Here is a 25,077-nt window from a genome sequence, read left to right on the forward strand (position 1 = left end):
ACCTCTGCCAATGGTGATAGAACTCAGGCTGTATACTCCCACACCTCTGCCAATGGTGATAGAACTCAGGCTGTATACTCCCACACCTCTGCCAAGAAGTTTAGAGGCTTTTGCCAGTGACGAGTTATAAACATTTAGTGAATGAATTTTACGAGCAAAAGCAAAATGGACCTAAAATATGCATGCTGTTTATTTGACAGAAGTAATATAGGTTTGACTGTAGACAGAATTCACACTTGAGATCAGAAAGCTGCTTACTCTCTTATGGTGAAACACTTGAGTTTTCTCTCAGGATATCATAGCAAACTACCACAGATGACTTGGGATAAAGAACAGAAATATGTTTTCTTGAAGCTCTGGAGGTTGGAATGTGAGACCGACCAGTGTGTGAGCATATGAGATTTCCATAGGACACCTTTCCTGTTCTAGACAGTGACCTTCCTGTGGTGGCTTCAAGTGGCTTCTCCTTTTTATGTTCAAGAAGAGAAAACAATCTTCGCCTCTGCCTCTCCTAGTGTGACCAGCAAACCTACTAGATTTGAATTAGGGCTTTATTTAAATGCAAGCATCTCCTGGAAGATCTACCTCCGAACAGTCACACATGGAGATTAGGTTTCACCATACAAGGGATGGGTGTGTTGAAATCCATAGCCATGTATTTTTTAATGCAAAGTGAAATGTATTTCAGTAAAAGATTTCAGATGGAGACAATCATCCATGTACTTTAGCATAAGGAGACTCTAATGTCCTCAGATTAGCTCTTGGCTGGACATGGAAGATCTGCATCTGAACACTGTGCGGGTCATTTGCTGGCTGTGCGACCTGGGATGTTCTGCATCAATATGGTCAGAATAGATGCCTCGGTTCCCTCTTACTGATGGAGCCTATTTCTACTAACAGGGGGCACATAGTCCAGAATTGCTGAGAAGGTGCCCCTGTTACTCTCTACCTTCCTCCTTCCAAGAGCTTTTATAGCCTTTAGTTTTCTTGTCCCATTGGTTGGGCTTGGGCAGAACCACTCTGGCCAGACAACGTTGGCTTCCTTACCTTCTGCCCTAGGGCTGCTTCCACAGCTCCAACCATGCCCTGCGCTAGGGTAAAAGGTCTAGCTTTTCTCCACTGACACGTAAGATAGAGGTCCATGCTTTCTGTAGCTGTCCTCTACTTCAGCACTTTTCCTACTCCTCCTTGCACTTCCTGCCATCCGGCAAGCCGAGACGTTAACCACTTGCTACTCCAAGTTGTCCTCTCTAGAACTCCAGTTTAACTGTGGTGTGTTCCTGTTCATGTCAGTCAAACAAGTGTCTGTCGAGTCACTGTCACAGGGGCTGAAGGTGTATAAAAGAGTGAAGACCTGGCTCGGGCTTTCAGTGACAGGGAGAGACCATGTAAACCAATAGTTAGAATTTAATACCAAAGATAAGAGCTCAGAGCTGTGTTGCCTGCCACACTTGTCTGCAGCTTGCTACCCAGCTCTGGGTGTGACGTAATCCCCTTCTCCCGTTTCCTCGGCACCTGATCTGCACTTTTCTTATCACCTTTGCTCATTTTTAATGCATGTCTTTTCGTGTCTTGTGTTTCTCAACGAGACTCAATAGTTCTTGGGGGCCATATCTACAACAAATTGTTCTTCACGTTACTTAACACAGCCTGTTATCTAGTCCTCATGGATGTCCTGACAAAAATAATTCCTTGGGGTTGGGGAGATGGCTCAGTGGGTACATTCAAACTCCCAGCCCTCAAGTAAAAATACCAGGTGCTGTGCAAGCATCTGCTACCTTAGCAGGAGGAGGAAGAGGAGGAGGAGGAGGAGGAGGAGGAGGAGGAATCAGCAGAGAATCCCAGAAGTCCACTGGACAGTTAGCCTACTCAAATATGGTTAACTTCAGGTTCTGTGAGAGAAACTGCCTTGAAAAATGAGGTAGAACCTGATGTATAAAAACACCAGAAACTCATCTCTGGCTACTACACACAAATACATATAGACACCACACACACACACACACACACACACACACACACACACACATACACACACTTACACACACACACACACTCCAGTTAATTTTAAAATGCCTTGGCTGCCTCAAAGGCTTGGTACTCCTGAACCTTCCCCTGCTACCTCAGGCCCAATCAGGCAAGTGACGAGTGGCCACTTACTGGAATTTTTACATGGTTTGTTGGCTTTAACTCTAGAAGCTCCTATGCCCATCAGTATCTCTCTCTTGAGTCATGGTCATTCCTCCCTCCCTCCCCTGTGTCCTAGCCAGAGCAACTCTAAGGGTCCAGTCCCACCTCCCTTTGACCAGCCATTGGCCACTCGCATCTTTACTGATCAATCAAAATCCAAGTGGTGACAAGGACCGTTAGCATTTGGACATGTAGATTCCTGATTGAATCAAAGCATTAGAACTGATCTCCAACATCATATTATGCATTTATATGTATCTAGATGCTACATATTATGTACACACATGTGTAGTAGAAAATTTTAACAAATATTTCTATATTTAAACACATAAACCCTGGAGTTTTTGTGAGTTTCCTTGCAAATGTTATATACTTTGCATTCTTATATGATTTTACAATTTTTATTAGTTCTTTGAGAATTTCACATGACATGTTTCAGTTGTATTTACTTGCTCTTCCCATTATTTCCTAATTCACCAATTTTGTGTTGGCCAAGTAGTTTTGGTTGTATCATCATCTACTGGAGAGTGGTCAAGTTACCAGGGTCTGTACTCCTAGAGAGCTCTGACTCTTCTTCTCAGAGAAGCCAATAGTCGCCACAGTTTGCAGTGGGATAGTGTGCCCAGCTGCTCTGTCCTTGCTGGCATTCTGCTTGCCTGGGTTTGGTACATGTTGTCACAACTACGGTGAGCTCACAGTATGTGTGTGGCTTCCCCTTCCCTGCAGTGTCTAGAGAAACATGTTTCCACATAGTCATTCACCTTTCTAGGCTCTACACTGTTTCCACATGTTCCAGAATGATGCCCTCCCCACACACGGAAGGGTTGAAGTATATATGCTACCTTTAGGGCTGAGTATTCTGCAGACTCTTATCATCTGTACCTGTCCAGTTGTGGATCACAGTGTTAATCACATAGTACTTAGGAGCTTCTCCGTTGAGAGATCATAGATGCATTGATCCATGAGTATAATAATAATCCTCTAGGACTCAGTAAAATAATATGTCCATCTAATAGCATAAGAGTAAGTTATCAACCAGAGCCTATGACCTATCTACACACATGTCCCTGGCTAGATAATGCCAGGTGTGATTTTCAGTCTGTGAAGTGAGGGTTAGATATAATCAGAAAGTGATTGGTTACCCCCATGCAGTTTTTGCACCTTGTTGTATCAGTAAGCATGCCTTTCCAGGCCAGGATCATCATCGTCATCATCATCATCACCATCACCATCATCATCATTGTGGCCTGCATGATGATGATGGTGCAGTAGTCCACATAGCATGTTCCAGTACAGTGAAAGTTACCCAATAAAGATAAAGCTTCCATGTCCATACCAGCTTGCTTTTGCCATATTCTATGACTCATTAAATCCTGTCCTCAGTAATAGGCTCTTACCACCAGTGGTAATGGCCTGTAATATTTGGGGGTGGCCTATGGGAACTCTTGCCAACAACTCCAAAGGGATGACATGTACCTTACACTGGGTTGTTGGTTTTTTTGTTGTTTTTGTTTTTGTTTTTTTCTTGTTAGTATGGTATAGTAGAGTTTATTACTTGGTAAGTCCATTTTAATTATATAGAGATAGATAAATAGATAGGTAGATAGATAGATAGATAGATAGATAGATAATAGATAGACAGACAGACATATATGTATATATTGAAAAACTATATGTCATCTTCAAAAGGTCTTTGATGTTATTTGTCTCTCCTGTTCCTCCTATATCCTCCTCTTCACTTACCAACCCCACTTTAGCCATCCATATCCTATTATTCTCTTTAACCCCTTATAACAGTGCTTTCTGTCTCCCCTTTCATGAATGTCTCTCCCCATGACTCTTTAGTAATTTTCTGTCCTTTATGGATATTCCAAATGAAACATACATGTCTTAGGGTTTTACTGCTGTGAACAGACACCATGACCAAGGGAGCTGTTATAAGGACAGCATTTAACTGGGATTGGCTTACAAGTTCAGAGTTTCAGTGCATTATCAAGGCAGGAGCATGGCAGCATCTAAGCATTCTATATCTTCATCTGAAGGTTGCTAGGAAAAAACTGATTGCCACACGGTTAGGAGGAGGGTCTTAAAACCCCTGCCCACAGTGACATACTTCCTCCAACAAGGCCACACCTACTCCATTGAAGCCACATCTGCAAATAGTGCCATTCCCTGGACCAAGAATATACAAACCATCACAACACATAACTGAAGATTTATTGATAATACCTGTAGATGAGAGAAAATACGTTTGTCTTTCTAGTCTCAGTTACCTCATTCAAAATGAGTATTTTCAGCTCCATCCATTTACCTGAAAATCCCATAATTTAACTTTTTAATAGCTGAATAATATTTTATTTTGTAAATATACCACATTTTCATTATTAATGCATCAGGTGATGCTCCTCCGGGCTGTCTCCATTTCCTGACTATTGAATAGAGCAGCAATAAGCATGGCTGATGTGAGTCATAAGGCAGTATGTGAAGTCCTCTGGGTTATACCTGGGAGTAGTATAGCTGGGTCACATGGTAGGTATACTTTTACATTTTTGAGGAATTTACATGACTGATTTCCACAGTGCCTGCATGAGTTTGCACTCCTACCAGACAAAAAGAAATGGACATACATGTTTTTTTTTCCCCAGAATCTACACAAGAATTTGTTGTCATTTTTTTGATTTTGCCCTCTGATCAGAATGAGAAGTCTCAGAAAGCTTTAATCAGCATGCCTTTGATGACTAAGAATATTCAATATTTTAAATGTCCTTAGCTATCCCTGTCTCATCTTTTGAGAACTCTGCTTAGTCTTAGGTTCCGTTTCTTAACAAGGTTAGTTGTTTTCTTGTTTAATCCTTTGAGTCCTTTAGATATTCTGGGTACTAACTCTATGTAGAGTGTATATCAGGTGAGGATTCTTTTCCATTCTATATTCTGGCTTTCACGTGGTATTTTAGATGGGAATGTTCACTTGTAAAACTTCCTCTTTAAAAGGGAAAAGGTTAATAAACATCTTGTGAAAAAGATAAAATTATTGATAACTTGTTTTATTAGTATTATAGTCCCTGTAATACGAACATAAACACCCAGTACTAACACTTGCTTCTTTTGTAAAGAGACTTGACATATGTTCAATACATTAAAATTTCATTCAGATAACTCCATAGCCGCTCACTACAGCTCAAACAATAATATATTCAATGGCCAGAATTTCTTTTCATTTGACTTTCATTTCTTCAGTAGCTAAAAGAAAGAGTTACATTGTTAATTCTGCAACTCACAGATTTGCCATAAAGCTAAATATTATAAACTTCTGAAACTAGAAACTATAGAAAAATATTTAAACATACAGAAAACATCATGCATAATCCCACTCAGTAGAAACATTTAAATGTTTGTAATTCAAGTTCTGTTCCCCTACAGATTTAAAAGATTGCATAGTGACTTTTCTCTTCTTGCTCCCTATTTTCTCCTTCCAATATTGGATGTTCTCTGATAGTTGAATAGATCAATTAGAGACACAGATGATGTCTAGGAACACAGCATAAAAAGAAAGCCATTCAATTAGCTTCATTGTTCTTTCCCACTCATGACTCATTTTGATATTCCCCAACCTCCTGTGTTTGATAAACGAATGTCAAAGGTAATGCCTAGTAAGCTCAGCTCTGTGTTTCTACTTAGAGCATGGTTTATCATAGAATAACACATTGTCCTTGCATTCAAGGATCTTGAAAATCTGTTGATAACTGAGCCCTGTGGTCCGTAGAGTCAGTAAACTCACTGTAGGTAAGCAGTAACACAAGAGAAACAGCAATCAGTTATTTTAATTATAAAACCATCATTTGATACCACGGGATTCAGATCATTTATTTTCTTTTCCTAACTTCAAGTCAGTCTTGCTAGGCTTTCCTTCCTGTTTGACCCATGGTTGATGCTTCACATTGAAGATGAGGTGACAAACAGTGCTATTGTCCAAAGAATGCTTGGGGCTGTCCCTGATGGTGACAAAAATCATAAGATTTATTGTCCATCCTTTTCTTAGTTTTTCCAGGCTCTAGACCATTGGGGTCTGATGAACTCAGATCTCAATTTCAGATATTCAGATATGTGGCTGTATTTTAATGCTGAGATACAACTTTTAGGATCTACAGGTGCCCCTTCGCTTAGCAGAATGCTGCCCACATACCACCCATTCTGTATCCATTGCTGTTCTTATGAGAGGCTGGCTTATAATCAGAGGTTATATTGTCATGTGTTCTTGTAGCTTCACTTGCCTCAGGCTGAGAGCATTCTGGAGTGTTTGTTGATTTGGACTGCATCAATTCACATATAAAGATCTACACTGATTTTTGGCTAGGTATGGAACTGAAACCATTAAATTTCAAATGATTTTAATAAATGATTTAATATTTAAATCTTTGGAGGCAAGGATATTGTCCTTCCATTTTATGTGACTTCACATTTGTTGAATTTAAGCTGATTTGCATTTGCTTTGCTGACGCATGAAAGCATCATTGACATCTGTACAGGGTTTTGGTCGAGAAGTTCTACCTGTACTGCTTCCAGTTTTCAGGATACAACCCATTCCCTGTAAAATGACCTCTGTAGCTTCCAGCATCCTGCCTATTACACAGCTTCTTGTCACTGTGCTTCACTCTCTCCCTCAGTATGAGTCTGTCCTCTTGATATCACTCTTGCAGTTTGAGTTTTAAATTATTTATTTCCTGAAGAGTGAAATGTTTACCTTGATAGGATTACTTTTAGAAAGTAAAGAGTCCCTTGGTTACAGAACAGGGAGTTAACCCTAGATGCAGGCACAAACACCGCCCAGACTGAAGTTAGCTGAGAGCTTTGAAGATGAGCTCTAAGGGAATTTGAAACTCGGCAAAATGAAATCCCACGCACGAGTTTTGGAGAAATGATTGCTGCACTGTAATATGAATTGTACTTAGATGCTTAGATTAAAGATCCATTTTTATTTGTATTTTGTTATCAATTATGCATCCAGAGGAGAAATTCTATTACTAATGGAGCCATTGAAATAGATATCAGAGGAGTGGATGGACCACTTTGTTTCTTGTCAGGTTCTATATTTGGCTTTCTAAAGCCCATTTGAGTATTTATCTACTATTGTTGTTGTTGTGGAATAGTGTGCCTAGGGGAAATCTGCAAGAGGGATGAACAGGCTTGATTTCTATATCTGCATTCTCCTTTTCTACCTGTATATTCTTAGGCAAGTGACTGTAGATCAAGGGACTGACCTTGTCCGCTCCCCATAAGGAAATACACCTCTCAGATTCCTATTGAAATTATCCCATTTTAAAATACGAGTGACATTAGTCATAGGGGTATAATGTCTTGTATAGAGACTGGATAGATCCTTCTTCTGGTTGAGAAAAGAGAACTGACTATGACTCAAAGCCTGAAAACCTCTGAGAGGGTAGAATTTCCATTCCTGGTTGGCTCTGGAATTTTATAGTCAAGGTGCTTTCTCCTTGTAATTCATCAGTTTCAGATTTTTCAATTGATGAAATGTTTAACTTCTAGACAAACTCAAGATCTGATTTCAAGAGACATGAGTTCAAAGCATTTCAGCTGGTATGTGATGCCTTTCTGGAGCAACATAGACTTTAATACCAGAGATATCTGCAATTTAACATTTTGGGCTGTAAAGAACATTGCCTGAGTTGATATGAATATGTAGCCAAGAGATATTACATATCAAATGAGACCAGGGCCATTTGTTAATCTTTTTCTTTATAAAGCAGAATTTCTAGTTACTATGATAATAAAATTGTATCCACAGATATGTTGAAATCATTTTCACTTTATCTTAAGAGAGATGTAGCTGATTTCAAAGTCTACCATGAAGCTAGTATACTAAAACTATGGTATGGCATAATCATCAATACATAGACCAATTGGGAAGCAGAGGCAATCAAGAAATGGTGCATGCTTTCAGTTGCCTGGTTTTTGACAAAGGTGCCAAGAACACAACATGGGGAGGAAACAATTTCTTCAATGTATAACTTTGGGGAAACTGTGTACCTACATGCAGAAGGATGTAGTTAGAGACCTGCCTTCTAGTATGTATGAATAACACAACTCAAAAAGGATTGAATTATTAAATAGGAGGCTTATAATTAGAAAACAACTGAAAGAGGGTGGGAGAGAAAAAGTCTCCATGACACACCTCTGAACAATAAATTTTTGCTTAATACCAGAGGCACAGGCAGAAGAAGAGAAAATAGACAGTTTGGTTACATAAGAAAAAATGGTTTTCGTGGCCAAAGCCTAAATCAACAGCATGAAGACCGAATTGCTAGGGTTGAGGAAAATGTTGGTAGTTCATTAATCTTAGGAGGAGTTTGTATCCAAAATACATAAGGAACTCAGTTCAATGGCAAAGCAAGGACCCAAGCAAAATAATAATAATAATAATAATAATAATAATAATAATAATAATGTTCTTCAAAAGCAAACTAGGAAATGGTTTATCTTATTTAAATAATTTTTATAAAATGTTCAGATACTAATCAGGAAGTCAGAGCAAATAAAAATCAGTGAGACACCATCCCACTCTAGTTAGAAAGTCTATAAAAAAACCCACAAAAGTAACCATGGTTGGCAAAGGTGTGAGGAAAGAAACCTATACTGTTTGAGGGTATGTAAGTTACTGTGCATATTATGGAAAACAGTGAAGTGGTTCCTAAAAAATGAAAAGTTGTATGATCCAGAAATCGCACCCTTTTGTATAAATCCACACTTCTTTTTTTTTTAAGAAATGTTTTTATTAGATATTTTCTTCATTTACAATTCAAATGCTATCCCAAAAGTTCCTTGTAACCTCCCCCAAGCCTGCTCCCCAACCCACCCACTCCCGCTTCCAGGCCCTGGCATTCTCCTGTATTGGGGCATATAGTCTTTGCAAGACTAAGGGCCTCTCCTCCCAATGATGGCCAATTAGGCCATCTTCTGCTACATATGCAGCTATAGACACGAGCTCACGAGGTACTGGTTAGTTCATATTGCTGTTCCTCCTATAGGATTGCAGACCCCTTCAGCTCCTTGTAACTTTCTCTAGGTCCTCCATTGGGGGCCCTGTGGGAGCACTTGCATAGCCTCACAAGAGTCAGCTATATCAGGGCCCTGTCAGCAAAATCTTGCTGGCATATGCAATAGTGTCTACATTTGGTGGTTGATTATGGTATGGATCCCCAGATGAGGCAGTCTCTGCATGGTCCTTCCTTCTGTCTCAACTCCAAACTTTGTCACATGATATGCACTCACTGATAAGTGGACATTAGCCCAGAAACTTAGAATACCCAAGATACGATTTGCAAAACACATGAAACTCAAAAAGTGGGAAGACCAAAGTTTGGATACTTCGTCCCTCCTTAGAATAGGGAACAAAATCCACACTTCTTTGCTTGCAAATGTCCATTGCAATGAGTCTAGCTTGAGGTGTCTGACTTCTGCTACTCTATCGATACTGGAATCTTTCTGGGACTCCTCTCGGATATCCTGCTGTTGCCCTGTGTCATGGAGATCCTGTAGTTTCAGATCTGTAGCACTGACCCTTTTATTCACTCCAGCAGTTCACTGATGGGGTAAGGTGGGTTGATTCAAAGCCCTGGATCTGGGCCTGAGAGGTGTCTGAGCTTGTCTGTCCACAGCTCTCCTGCATCCACACCATCATGAGGAGCTTGCCCGACTGGTCCGACTGAGTAGAGACTTTTCTCCTCTGCTTTCTCCAGTTGTTTTCTAGTTTCCAGCTCTCCTGCTCTCCCGCCCTCCAGGATGAGCCTGGCTCATTCATGCCCATGCCTTCAGGGACAGCTCTACTGTGCTGCCCAAAGGAGGTGCACGGCCCTGCTCTCCGGAGTGCTGCAGCCATGGAAGGGCTGAAAAAGCTCTCCCACATGCCATATGGGGGAAGGGGTGAAGCAGGCATGGTATCCCTCCTTTGCCTGGGACACTACTTGGTAGACAAGTGGCAGGCACAGCTCTCCCACACTTGCTTATGCCCTCAGGACTGGCTCACCCACACTCCTGCCACCAGGGTGAAGTCTCCTGCTCTAGGACTCCAGGGACAGATCTCCTGCCTGCTGCATGCAGCTTCCTTGGGGTCGGGGAGGGAGGAAATCTCTCTCACCCACACTGCTTGGTATACAGGTGGCAGGGCCAGATCTCTCAAGCTCACATCCTTAGTCTGGGTCACATGTGGTCCACCACCAGGGCCAGCTATACTGTGCTGCAAAGGACCTTCTGTTCCCAGGGCTTCAGCTGGTACGGGGTAGGGCCAGTTATTGCAGCCCTCAGATAGCAGCATGGCCCCAGGCAGCAGCCCAGTCCAGAGATGCCTGGCTTTTGGTATTAACAGACCTTGCTGCTGCAGGGCCACAGACCCAGACATGGCACTCGGTGAGAGCACAGGCCAGGATCTCATCATGGTTTTAGGTGGCCTTGCTGGCTAGTCACATCAGGATGCTCTGCACTAACCTCGAGGCTCCAGTTTTACCTCTCTTCACTGTGCCCACATCTCTTTGCTTCTCTTCTCTTCCATCTCTCCACCACTTACTTGCTCATTTTAGTGGCTCCTAGGGCCTCTGGGTATCTGGGGTCATCTCAGGTATGTTCTACCCCATCTGTGCAATGTGGCAATGGGCAGGGGTTTTCTCAGGCTTGCTCTGACCGGCTGTGCCATGTGAGACCACGCAGGAGTGTGATCTGCCCGCTATGGCCACATGGGCACAGACTGGGGTCATTTCAGGTCTGGCAGTCTTCCAGATGTTAGTATTTTTAAAAGTCTACTTTGAAAGTTAACAGGCACATATGTAAACTTGCCCAACTTCCTGTTATAGCTAACACTCATAGATGACGAGGGATGACGAGTAGGAAAAACTCGATAGCTGTTATAATATTAAAGTTGAATTCCTGTGACACCCGTGTCATCACTATACTACAGATAAATAAGAGAACTTAGCCCATGTACCCTTGTTAATGGATGAATAAAGGCTTCCTGGAATACTACAGACATAGTTCCTGGAGCTGTATGGGGTCTGTTAAGAACAACTTTGTTGACTGATTTCAGTGTCCACTATATAGATGGGATCCAAGGGTGGTTTCAAGGGGTTTTCAATCACCATATTCCTAGGATTGAGCAGTTCCACCCACTTGCTGCTGTAGTCTCTTCCATCTAAGCATTTTTTTTCTGTTGTATGAAAGTGGAGAAATGAAGGGTCCCCAACTCTTATATAGCTGTCTTAAATACCCATAGAAGATCCTTGCCTCAGACAATCTATTTATGTTTCCTTCATCTGTGAACTTGACTCCTTGCTATGGCAGAGTAAAGTATTTGTAGTAATTGGTAGATATAGACCTTGCCATGAAAACATTGATTTAACCCTAGGATATTGGAAGCTTTTTATTGATCCTCTAAAACATTCTCAAATTCTCTATGATGGAAAACCAATTTCTTTTAAAAAAAAAGTTCTAATGCTTATGGATTTATACATTTATAAAATACAATAAATATGATTACCAGAGAAAGTGAAACGAACGCAAAGGCACGGGAAAGACAAGATTCGACGTTTCAGAGATATTCAAAAGAAAAAAAAGGATATTCAACATAGCCCTTTGCTCATTGGAATAGATTCTAAACGATTTCCCCGTGTTTATGTAATACCCAGCACATCACAAGATGAACAGGCACGTCTCATACATGAACACCAGTCCACAGACCACGTTTTGACTAAATCCTGAATGTGTTTGCTGCTTCTACAGATATAAATAAAACGACTGACTACTCTCATCCTCAAAGTCTGAAAGAATTACTGGAATGGATGATAGAAGTGTACCACTGACTGTGGACTTCAACACGCAAACTTTATGCAAATCCTGGACTTTAAAAAAAATACATTGAGTAAAATACACACTGAAAACAAAATTAAAAATGTATGTGGAGTAGTATAAGTGAGGCTTCATTGCCTTGTTTTAAGTACTGTCTATCTGGATAACTTTATATAATGAGAGATGGTTGGTAATTATTATTTTACCCCTGTGCAGAAAAATACACACAACAGTTGGCACTGACTAGAGAGGATGGCTCGTTTAAGAGTCAACCATCTGGAGCACTGAACAACTGCATTCTAGCCTGAGACTCTGGCTGTCTTCTGAGTTGTGCCATGGTCTTTCTTAGGTTCATTAAGCTATTTTGTAAAATACCTGATAGTTAGCATTTACTTTTCTTTCCAAGTATAGTCTATATAATTTTGCTTTTATAATCATTTGAAATTATGAAAAGGAGCAGAGAAATTATGAAAAGGAGCTATGGGGAAGGGATATGGGTTCCAGCACCCAGGAAGGTGGTTAGAGCTCTGTTTTAAGCCATATAGTATTTGACTAAAGCCTGAACTAATATAGCAAAATCCTCCCTTAAGTTCTAAAAGGAATGATAAAGGGAAAAATAGGAAAGAATAGCAGGAAACTTGTCTTAGAATCTCTGACTTATCAAACCCTAACAGATCTTAAAGTAAAATTAGAAACTAAGCTGTTTTTTTTTATGCAATGGTATTTTGAGATATCTTGATCATTAAAAAAAAAAAAGCTTATATGAAAATCTACTCCTATAGAACCTTCCATATGTGTATAGAGTTCAACATAAATTGGACTTTGTGGTGTTTTGAATAAGAATGGTCTCCCACAAGCTCATAGGGAGTGACCTTACTTGAAAGTATTAAGATATGTAGCCTTGCGGAGGAGGTGTGGTCTTACTGGGGGAAATGTGTCAGTCGAGGTAGGCTTTGGGGTTTCAGAAGCTCAAGCCAGGCCTAGAACCTCACTCTCTCTTCTTCCTTCTGTCTGCCGACCCAGATGTAGAACTGTCAGCTACCACTTTAGCACTATGTCTGCCCTCACGCCATGACTACACCTCTGAAATGCAAGCCAGCCCCAATTAAATTGTTTTCTTTAAATCAATGTTTTTATCTCATAGTGTAACTTGCTTAGTACCCCTCATTCTGGAGCCAGTAGCTGGAGCTAATGTCCTGTCTGAAGTTTTGATCAAGTAGAAGATCCACTTACCAGATCATTTGTGTGATTTCAGATAATGCTTTATCTCCTACTATGCAGGCATCCTGGGGTGTGTGAAAGGAAAAGGTATTCCATATAAAGCAAGACCAAAGACTAACCAGTTAATGACCTCAGCAGACCATAGACTAAGGAAGTGACTTCATAAGGACATAATATGTAAAGGTAGATGCCATTAAAGTCCATTTTAGTCTCTGTTATCCATAGCTATTTTTCTTCTCATCCATTTCAAAACATATGCACCTCTTATCCACAACTTTAAAATGTCTTGGTTTTTTTTTTTTTTTTTGCTACAGATGTATTATATGACTAAGATGAGTAATTTCATTATTCCATGTAGAAGTAAACTTGAAAAACATGTGTGTCAGTTATTTTTCTCATTGCTAACACAAACTACTAGATAAAAAGCAATTTAAAGAAGGTTTTGCTGGGGCTTACAGTTTTCGGGGATATAGTCCACCATGGCAATGGAAGTTTGGCAACACTATGTGGTGGCAGAAGTATGCAGCTTAACATTCTTACTTCTTCACGTTTGGTAGGACAGGAGCCAGAGAGCAGACAGACTGTCCCCAGTGTCCCACATCTCCCACTGAGGCTCTGCCTCTTAAATGTTCTCAAATGTTTCAAAACAGCATCAACAGGGGACAAAGTGTTGACATGTATAACCCCATGGGGGGCAGTTCACATTTGAGCCACATAACATATAGTTTTTATTTTTTATGTAGCTTATTATTATTAAAATGATTTCTAAAATTTAAAAAATGAAATGATTTCTATAGTCAGACTTAAAAGGCATTTATAGAATTGTCAGTAAACCTGAAAAATATAATTGTGGCATAGTTTAAAATCAAGTTATTCACTAGATGCCTCAGATGATTTTTGCATTTTCCTTATAGAATTTAATTTTCCCCTCATAACAAACACTTAAGGCAATTCAATTTAGTCTTCATCGAGTACATGAAGGAGCTGACATAGACAGAGGTTGGGCACCTCAATACAGGCCTACAGATAACAGGTAGTAAATGGAGCCAGGGTAGCAGGTAGAATGGAGCCCGGACACAGGACTACATGTTTAAACCCTGTATTCTCATATCTCTGAGATACAAGAGCTAGGTGATCTAAGCAACAGTGGTGACTGAGAATAGCACTTATGAAAGAGTCATCATCATTTGATTTATTAAAGCCAAACACCCATTAGAAGTCTACATTAGGGCCTTTTGTGAAAAATATTTCAAGATGGACACTGACCCCATCGACAGAGGAAAGAAATCAAAGCAGTTTCTACTCTAAATGTTATTGGGTTTTTACCAAATATTATGGAGGGAAAAAAAAGTCAATGAAAGCTTATTTCTCCTTCCAGAAAAGAGCTTTCCCAGGAAGGTGTCCACTCTTTTATTCTGAATCTATAACCCTTGTATAGATCACTCAGACTGACAGAGTCCCAGAAGGTTTGTCTCAATATAACTCAAAGATTCCAGTAGCTATGATGTCTGAAAATGCATAATCTTATTCTTGGTATTGATAGTTTATGTGATGGCATATGAATTCTTATTGATATCATTACACAGAATTACTGAGGATGAAACTAAGGGGAAAAAGATATTCTTTCATCAGTGCAGGTTTTAATATGTAAAGAAATACTTTGAATATTTGAATATTCTTTATTTCTAAGGACATTTCATTAAACTGATTTTCACCTAAGTCAATTATGCAGGCAAATATCTGTTTGAATGAGTGGTAAGGGCCTTTGAGTGACATGGTTGCAAGGGTAAGGCTATCAAAAAATTTAAGTAAAAATATCGGAGATTATGGCTAAGGCCAAACAACAATTTTAACACAAGCAGCCTATGATGGGGATAGCAAAAGAATTTAGGAAACCCTATGGAGACCTGAGCTCAACAAGATGGTTTTGCCCTTCTATAGGGAAGGTAATGCTGTCACTCACCAGCCTCTGGAGCCCACTGTGCATGTGGGAGTCCAGAAGCAATAGTATCCTTGTGTATATAAATCACTTAAAGGGGCTGATGATAAAGCTCTCTTGATGGGGTGCTTGTCAGACATTCTTGAAGCCCATGCCCTAAATAATTATTACACAGTGGAGCCCCCTGTCGTTTCAGCCCTCTGGAGGTGGAAGCAGAAGAGTCAGAAGTTCAAGGTCATCTTCAGTTACACGAGGAGATCAAGGCCATCCTGAGCTACAGGGACACTTGTTATCAGTTTTAAATTGATGATTCAGTAAATAAGAAAGCAAAAGTGTAAATGGAGAGTGACCACATTGACATTGTGACGTAAAGCATGGATTTAAGGATGTGTACCAAGCTCTCTATCAACCTGCTATTTCAGACTTTTTACTTCATGGTATATGAAAAGATGATTCAAGAGACTATATTTTATACTAATCCTCAGAAAAGACAAACAGTTCTATCAACTGCAACTTTCTCATCTGTAATACATACAAGAGCTAAGTAAGAGGCTGACTGAAGCAGTCCTTAGGCAAGGCTTCCCTGGGTTCCGTCCTCAGCAAGAGCTTTGGATGCCTCTCCAGACATCACAGAACCTATCTTCTTCTGCTTCCATTTGGCCCTCGCATGCCAACATCCAGGACACTGCATTCTGCTCTTAAGATATCTCTCAGGAACTCAAAGAATGATGCCAAGTTCCTGAGCTCCCGAGAGTAAGTAAAGTCCACTTTGAAGATCCTGCAAGTTGTGCTACTTGAGAGAAGAACTCCCTACCTTGCACAGAAGTGGGGAGAACCTTACAGGTCAGTGCTCACATATGGAATACAGTTAGAGGCCAGAAGAAGGAAAGGAGTTTTGTCTCACCATACTAGTCGGGTTGAGATTCGGTAAGCCTAGTTCTTTTCTCTCTGCCTCCATGTAATCAATGCCACTAACATTAACCTACATCTCAGATTCCCAAGTTACATTTGGGAGGATGCTCAGAATCATAAACAGAACACAGGCATTTTGCTTTGCTAAAAATTTTCTAATCTCAGTGATTCCCTATCCTAATTAAATTAATCTTCTGATAAGCTCAACATTTTTTTTTGTTTTGTTTTTTTCATTGTTTTGTCTTCCCCGGGCGTCAAAAAAGAGGTGTGTGGTAATTCCTGGAGGTAAATGAAAACCAAATTAAATTGGCACATCGGAAAGGAAATTCTTGGTACCTCTTAGTCACTCACTGAAAACACTGTCCACCAGGCTCTCTGTGCATCCGACTCCTCCCACAGTCTTCCATTTCTTTCCTAATGGCTTTTGCACATAAGAAGTACACTCATCAATAATGCACATTTTTCAGGCATAGTAAAAAAAATGTTTGTGAAAGGCTATTAATGCAAAAGCAAAATGTCCACATTGCAAACACTAATCCCCCCATTTATTTTAAAATTTTTCTTGAAATTACGTAAAACTCAGTCTACATTCGGAAAAAAAAAATTCAATAGAAAAGGATCAGTGGAAGGACCAGCAAAACACAGCTGTTTGAGCTCCTCAGAAGCTCAGGAGTTTGCCCAACAGATAATATTTGTTTCCTTGATTTTAAAAATAACACAGCTAATTTCTTTTGGACGTGATATGGAGGGTGATAATAATATTCATGAGCTATGATCCAGAGCAAAAAGTTTCCAAAAAAGAGTGCATTTTTAATATGGAGTTGTAAAGCCCTAGAAAAGTGGAGTGTTTAATGGGAAAAGTGACATGATCTTAACACTATATTGGGGATGGTTCCATTATAATGAGAGAAACTATTGGTTGGAACCAGAACAGCTATATTCTTCTCTCAGCTTCCACAGTCCCCACACCCCTGGAGTACCATTCGAGACAGTGATGAACTGTGGTCTCAATTCCCTTATTAGCTGTAAGACCTAAAAATTATATGTGCAATTAAAAGGCAAAATGCTGATATTACTCATAGGAAGCCCTTTGTACATTAGCAAGGTACAAAAGTCTGCTGACACTTTGCAACAGAGATAGTCAGCAGGGCAGAAGATTAATAGAGCCTCATAAATTTGCAGGGTGAATACAGTAGATGGGGCAGAATAAGCATGTTGTGGTAGAGATAAATAAAGGGCATGGTCAGCTTGACAAAACATTTAACAAGGAACACAACCAATCCTCCTATGCAGTTTGCTGGGCTGGCATTAGCTCTTTTTATATAACTACACATAATTACACCACAGCAGTTGCTGTTTGTGTCACAAAGGCCTCCACTGTGACCCAGAGCAGAGGCAAAGCCATCCATTCAGATGGGTTACACATTGTGTCACGCTGCCTTGTCCTTGTACCTTTTTCAACCAAAGGCTTTGATGGCCAAGTGGTCATTTTATCCTCTGCCAGAGTTCTCTGGGGTTCATAGGCTACCCCTTCCTTTTCTGGTGGGGAAGCAAGACAGAGAACTAAAATTTCAAGGCTAAAAGAATAGAAGGGATTTTTTTCCTGTTTTTGCTTGTTTTTTTGTTTTATTTTGTTTTTTAAAGCTATGCAACATTATTTGGGAAATGTGTAGTATTATTTGGGAAATGAGATTTGATTCCATTTTTCAACAGTCATCTAAGGCCTTAATTAAACAAGCTCTATCCTTTCCCTCCTTGTCATCGCCAGCTTGGCAAATGTTATTTTAGTGTTGGTTAGGTAGATGAAAACCTCAAAGAATTTAGCCTGTACTCTCTTGTTTTCTAATTCCCAAGTGGGGCTTTTGAAAAATCCTATGTGAAAAATGAGACCCCATAATTTCTCCTGGGGAATCAAATGTTTTGCCTGTCACTTAACTGGGGCCTGTTTTCAGTTGAGACAGAACTGAAGCCTGACTGCCGTGCCTTTACAAACTTGTAGCAATGTCCTTTGCCATGAAAGCATGAAGGAGCCACAAAAGAAAGTCTGGCTTTTAAGTACTTGGAAGGTCCTAGACACTACAGCAAGTAACACTGCCTGGGTTACAGCCCCAGGAGTGTAAGATATTTGTCATGTGAGAAGATGTCACATAGGATCAGGGAGCTATTCGGGGGCCTGTTAGAATAGTCCAGCTCAGACCAAGTATTATTCAATCTCCTGTGTGTCTTCTCCTCTCCATGTAGGAAGAGGAGTCTGGGGGATGACGGGCACCATGGTAGAGTTTCCTAGCATTTGGTTATAGGAAGTTATCCTTAGAACTTTGCAGTATGTAGAAATTTGGAAGCCACAGATATATTCTAGTTCTGTTTCCGAATCCACTGATATTACCAGTGGATCTAGGTCCATGACAATCTTTTCTGAAGTATGTTTACTTGACATTTGGATTAAAAAAATCCCCAAAAACTTTTGTGTATACTTAACAACTTTAGTTTATCCTCTCTCTGCAGGTCCTTAGGAGCCTCTGCTCTGGGGAGGAAAGCATAAAGGAAAAACTGTACACGGCCTGGGTAGCCATTTATATGAATTGGTTCTCCATCTAAATTTAAGAACTGCATTAAAGCCCTAGCATTAGAGAGTTTGTTCACTTAAGAATAAGAGTGAGGGCCAAGTTTCAGTTTCAAAACTGTGAGGCTAAGGAATAATGGAGTCTGACTCAAGAAAATATCTGCTTTTAAAAAGCCTATTGCTAAAACAATGGCTTATATTGTATGGTCCCTCAGCAGGAAAGTTTCAAGAGAGGGCTGCAGGTATGAAAATCCAATGGAACACTTATTCAGTCCAAGTGCAGTTTTCACAGAGCAGAGTATGAACCTTCAAGAACTTTCTTCCACAGTAACAGAGAATTATAAGTGACAAAAGACACCCTGCTTATAGCTCTCTCCACATGCGCACAAGCCCTCTCAGCACCTGCCGAGAGGATCATTTGTCAGGACATGGTTTTCTCTACTGTGGTGGCCTAATAAAGTAGCAGTCACTTACTCTGTTTCTACTTGGCATTCATAGAGCCTTCTCTCCTGAGTTCATGGAGAGTAGTGTGTAAGAATGGCTGCTCACAGGGCTCTGACTTACTAGAGAGAATGTCTGTATTAGTAAATGTTGCAAATGGGCTAGACATTCACAAAAAAAAAAAAAAAAAAAACCCTCTTCTGGAGCTCTCAGATTAGCAATACACCTTGCTGCCCTACTTAACAGCAACTATATTTTAATTGACCTCTTGCTTCAAATGTCTACGTTCCTTTATGAGTAAACAAGGTTGACTTCTTGGAAAGGCTTTTTTTCTCCTCTCTCTTTTAAATTTATGATCTAAATAATGCACCCCCACTAAGGGAATAGGCTTGCCACAGATTTATTGTGAGTAACGTTAAGAAACCATAGCCATTCACACGTTTAAATAAGGTTGCTAATCAGACTGTGCGTTCCTCACTGTGTCCTGGATCCTCCTGGCAAAGCCTCATCTAAAAATAACATGGCATTCCATTTATAGGAGACCAGGCACTCGCTACTTCAAGATGAATGGCACTTCAAGTTTCAAGTCCCTTGTTAACCCTCGTAATCTGCTGCAAATATAACCCATTTGACCAAGCAGTTGAATGAATAAAAATTAATCACTGCTGACATTCAGCCCCACAGAGATTAGGAACATTCTCTCTCTCTCTCTCTCTCTCTCTCTCTCTCTCTCTCTCTCTCTCTCTCTCGTTTGCACACATACACAAATATAAATGGTGCTAAAATTAACTGTAAACAATAAGTCAATGTAATTTAAGATATTTAGCGAACTTATAAAAGGAAAATATACATTATGTAGTTGAGGATAGAATAAACTGACTTCATTTTGACTTTGGATCTAGAAAACTAAATTTCATAGAAGCAATCTATGAAAAAATTGTTGTTTTACCCCCTAGAATGAACACTGCTTTTTAAAAGCTCCTCAAAAGTCATTTATCTAGTTTCTGGTTGAACATCTCTGGCAGCAGAGCATTGACCATCTGTGGTGGTCTGAATATGCTCAGCTCATGGGAAGTGGCGCTATCTGCTTGTGGACGTTGTACATCGTGGTGCGGAGCCTAGTGCGCACCACGATGTACAACGTCCACAAGCAGTGTTTTTAGCTCCCTTGTCGAAGATCAAGTGACCATAGGTGTGTGGGTTCATTTCTGGGTCTTCAATTCTCTGCTTGTGGACGTTGTACATCGTGGTGCGGAGCCTAGTGCGCACCACGATGTACAACGTCCACAAGCAGTTTGTTCAGTTCTGAGCCCCATTTTTTAATGGGGTTATTTGACTTTTTGGAGTCCACCTTCTTGAGTTCTTTATATATATTGGATATTAGTCCCTTATCTGATTTAGGATAGGTGAAGATCCTTTCCCAATCTGTTGGTGGTTTTTTTGTCTTATTGATGGTGTCTTTAGCCTTGCAGAAGCTTTGTAGTTTCATGAGGTCCCACTTGTCAATTCTCGATCTTACAGCACAAGCCATTACTGTTCTATTCAGGAATTTTCCCCCTGTGCCCATATCTTCAAGGCTTTTCCCCACTTTCTCCTCTATAAGTTTCAGTGTCTCTGGTTTTATGTGAAGTTCCTTGATCCACTTTGACTTGACCTTAGTACAAGGAGATAGGAATGGATCGATTCGCATTCTTCTACATGTTAACAACCAGTTGTGCCAGCACCATTTGTTGAAAATGCTGTCTTTCTTCCACTGGATGTTTTTAGCTCCCTTGTCGAAGATCAAGTGACCATAGGTGTGTGGGTTCATTTCTGGGTCTTCAATTCTATTCCATTGGTCTATTTGTCTGACTAAGACACCATCTTAAAGAGCAGCTCTTCACATTGTCAGTAAGAACCACCTCACATCCTTTCTCTAGACGGCACCATTTTATTATTATAGATTAGAATGTGAAGCTATAAAAGCTGCATTTTCATATAGGATCCAAGGCTTATATGGTAAGGTGTATGTGTGGGTCTAGTTTATGCTATTAGAACAAAGCGCTTGAAACGGGATGGTTTATAAAGGAAAGAGCTTGATTTGCTTCATTTCTGGTGGCTGCAAAGTACAAACCACTTCCTCCTAGTACCTAGTGAGGGCCTTTTGGCTACATCACAACATGGTAGACAATAAAAGGGGAATCATGGACGTGCAAAGACAGGCACATGGGGTACCCCTCCCTACTCTCATAGTAATGGGTCCTGCACAAACTAACCCAGTCCCTAGAAATGGCCATACAAGCCTGACTATCTCTCAACATTGTCAACATTGGCTTAAGCCTCAGCATGAGGTCAACTGGAGACAGATCTTACTGAATCAAATGTCAAACCAAGGAACAGCTTTTCAGGGGGGGGAGGGGTACTAGCGAACCACCCTTTTTTATTGGAATTTTAATTTGTCTTTGAGACCAAAGCTTCCCATCTAATGTGTAGCTCTCCTGAATCAGCTTCTATAGAATGAGGATTAAGTGGGTTTTAGGTCACTGTGTTGTGCTCTCCCACTCAAGACTGGTCTTCCTCAACTCTTCAGGTTCCTTCAAGAGGCTCCTCTCTTCCTTCTAACCCTTAGATTTTGGTGATATTACCAGAACATCAGATAGCTAACCTGGTGTCATAACTATCACCTGTGCACTACAGCATCTAACATTCACAAGTAAGTTCATTTAGAAACAGAATGTTGAGCATATCTGTAGGCTGTGAGGTCATAGAGTAAAATGGGGAATTTATTTTATAAGAGGGGAAGCAACTCAATGGACCACCTGTCCCATTAAAAAAAAAACATGGTAAGGACTATGATACAAAGAGTTCAGTGGAGATGAATGTAAATGCCAATCTAAATCCAAGTCTAAATCAAATTCCAGGTTTTAAAAGATGGGTAAGACTGGCTTACTTGTGATGACAGAATCATTTTTATGTCATCTTTTGATGTCCCCCAGTGAGTATTTCTCTCATGCACTCAAGAAATAAATGTCTAGAAAAGTTGGCACAGTTGTATGGATTTGATATCTCATATGCTTCAAAATTGATGCTAATGAGTTAATTATCATTAAGTGATCTTGTTCAAGGAGATAATGAAAAAAACTGTAGTACTTACCGACATTCTGAGAGAAATACACACAGCTTCTCTCATCTAGGAGAGAAGGGAAGGAAGGCCTGAATGAAGGCGGTAGAAAGAGGGACGATTGTGAGGGAAAAAAAGTATTTGTTAAATCTGTAGGAAAAAAGCACAGGTCTTGGCAACGATTTGAATGTAACAGAGCTGGAATTTAGAGCCCTCCAGTGTTCTTGTTTGAAGGACTGGGGGTAATCTAAGATGGACTGAAGGAGGAGAAAAATTGTTTTCAAAAGGAGAGCTGGTGAGTTCAAGTTTGGACCTGCAGAGTCTAATGTGCCTCTGTAATATTTAGGTACAGAAGCCACGCAATCATTTGAATATTCTGAATATCATGGCTTAGACTGTGACATAAATTGGAAGTCTAAAGAGCTGAAGTCGTAGGTTTGTCTAAAGTCACCAATAGCAAGCTATTCAGGAGGAGGGGGAGATCACAGAACTGAGACAAATTATTAGGGAACTAAGATTTTAGTGGAGAAAGAATTGCTTGATGTAGAGCACCAGGGAAGTCAGTCAAAATTGGGGTGGAAGGCTACAAAGTCTTTTATATTGTTTGTTCTGTTTCTTTTGGGGGTCAGGGTCTCACCATATGATGTGTTTGCTGATCTAGAACTCAGTGTTCAGACCAGACTTGCCTCAAACTCACAGAGATCCTCCTGCCTCTTCCTCACAAGTGCTAGGATTAAAGGCATTCATCACCACACCTGACCTTTGACACAGAGGTTTTAATTGTAGGGGACTCTTAAGAATTCTTGCTTGCATTTTCCTTAGCTCCTAACAGAGTGATTGTGACTCAACGCTTAGAGAACCAAGCCTTGATGACTCCTCAGCTGGATGCATAAGCGACTAATACGGAAAGACTCATTCCTTTATGAAGGAGCAGACAATTTTTGAGCTGACCCGAGTTCTTAACAGAAGTCCGCTAAGAGACATAAGACCCAAATAATCAGTAGGTCTTTTATTAAAAAAATGAAAATATCTAAGTGTACAGAGAAGAGGCAGGTATTATGGGATTGAGGTTTCAATGTTGAAATTCTACCCATTAGTTCACTAAAATGCTTCTTTATGTATTTAAAAAAAATTAACTGTCTCGGTCCAGTTTTATGGAGCTTGCTACAAAGATATGATCTGAGCTTGATCCACAGGACTCATATGGTAGAAGGACAGAGGTACATACAAGAATATACAAGACATACAAGTTGCCCTCTGACTTCCTCATGTGTACCTTGGCACACATATACACTTGCTCTCTCCCTCAATCTCTCTGTCTCTGTCTTCTCTCTCTCTCTCTCTCTCTCTCATACACACACACACAGAGACATACACATATACAAACACTAAATAAATAAAATGCAAATAAAACTAAATGAAAGAAGTTCAACTAGTTGTTAGAATAGGATATAGCGTGAGAGAGCACTCAGTCCAATGTGACTGGTGGCCTACAAAGAGAAGTTTGAACGCAGATACATCATGTTAACATTAGCCGTGAATGCTAAAGCGTGGTGGAGGGAATTTGGACAAAGGCTTGGACAGATCCTCCTTTGAATCAGTTAAGAAAAATTGATTGTACTGGTACTTTGAAGTTCCATTCCTAGTCTCCAGAAACAAAACAAATTTTGTGTGTACTGTAGTTTATAGCACTTTGACATGACAGGCCTTGCAAACTAATATGGGTACAGACGCTGATAATACACACACACACACACACACACNCTCTCTCTCTCTCTCTCTCTCTCTCTCTCTCTCTCTCTCTCTCTCTCTCTCTCTATATATATATATATATATATATATATATATATATATAGTGGGTCGTATGATCATGGAATCATTGAAAGCAATACAAGAAAAACCCTTAAGAACAAACAGGTAGCTATTGGCAACAGAGGAGCTGTCAGTGTAGAACTGAAGGCTTACAGTGGTAGAGCACAAGGAGTCAACAGATCTCAGTTGCTGACAGAGAATGAGATTTCTGTTCTAGTTCCATTTCCATTTCTGTAATTAAAAAAAAACACCCCAACACAAAGCAATTTTAGGAAGAAAGGGTTTATTTTATTTCATAGTTCTAAGTTGCAGTCCATGGTTGAAAGAAATCTGAAGCAGCAGGAACTTGAAGCAGCAGGTCTCAAAAGAACAAAAAACATGCTGTTCTGATAAGGGATGAAAGCTACACTCATCTATGGGCATCAGGATGTGTTGATAAAGCAGTTTGGTACTATATTAATTTAGCAAAATAATAATAGGAGCTATTCCATTCCATTTCATGGATTCTTGTCCAGATTTAATCCCAGGAATGAGTTATTGCCTATGGAATAGGCTTTTTTATAAACCAGGACACAGAATAAGTGAGTGGTGAACAAGGGCTAGAAGTGTCTTGCCCAAATTTTACAGCAGAGCTTCTCAACCTTCCTAATGCTGTCACCCTTTAATACAGTTCCTCATGTTGTGATGACCTCAGCCACACAATCATTTTTGTTGCTACTTCATAATTGTAATTTTGCTACAGTTATGAATCATGATGTAAATATCTGTGTTTTCTGAAGGTCTTAGGTAACCTCCATGAAAGAGTCATTCGACACCCAAATGAGTTGTCACCCACAGCACTCCTTTAGAGAACTCAAGAATAAAAAGTTCTGAAAAGCTGGACATTGATTTACCAGAGCTATAATTATTGATAGCCAGTAAATTAACCAGTTGAGAGAGTAACAGAGTAGGGAAACCAGCTGGTGACAAGAGACTGTCCAAGAAAGTCAAGGTAGATGCAGCAAATGCCATACATGTTCAATACTATTGGTTTGGGTATTCTTATACAGT

The 25,077-nt window shown here is 40.1% G+C and overlaps 1 long non-coding RNA gene across 1 annotated transcript in view; it reads left to right on the forward strand.

The window, feature by feature from the left end:
• The window catches only part of LOC110308872, a 272,207-nt gene that overhangs the window by 68,693 nt on the left and 178,437 nt on the right, over positions 1-25,077 (forward strand). The window contains exon 2 of the long non-coding RNA XR_002379622.1: positions 15,396-16,126. This is a non-coding gene — a long non-coding RNA (uncharacterized LOC110308872). The remainder of the gene's footprint in view (positions 1-15,395; positions 16,127-25,077) is intronic.

Source organism: Mus caroli, chromosome 14, assembly GCF_900094665.2.
Source record: "Mus caroli chromosome 14, CAROLI_EIJ_v1.1, whole genome shotgun sequence".
In the NCBI taxonomy this organism is placed as follows: Eukaryota; Metazoa; Chordata; class Mammalia; order Rodentia; family Muridae; genus Mus; species Mus caroli.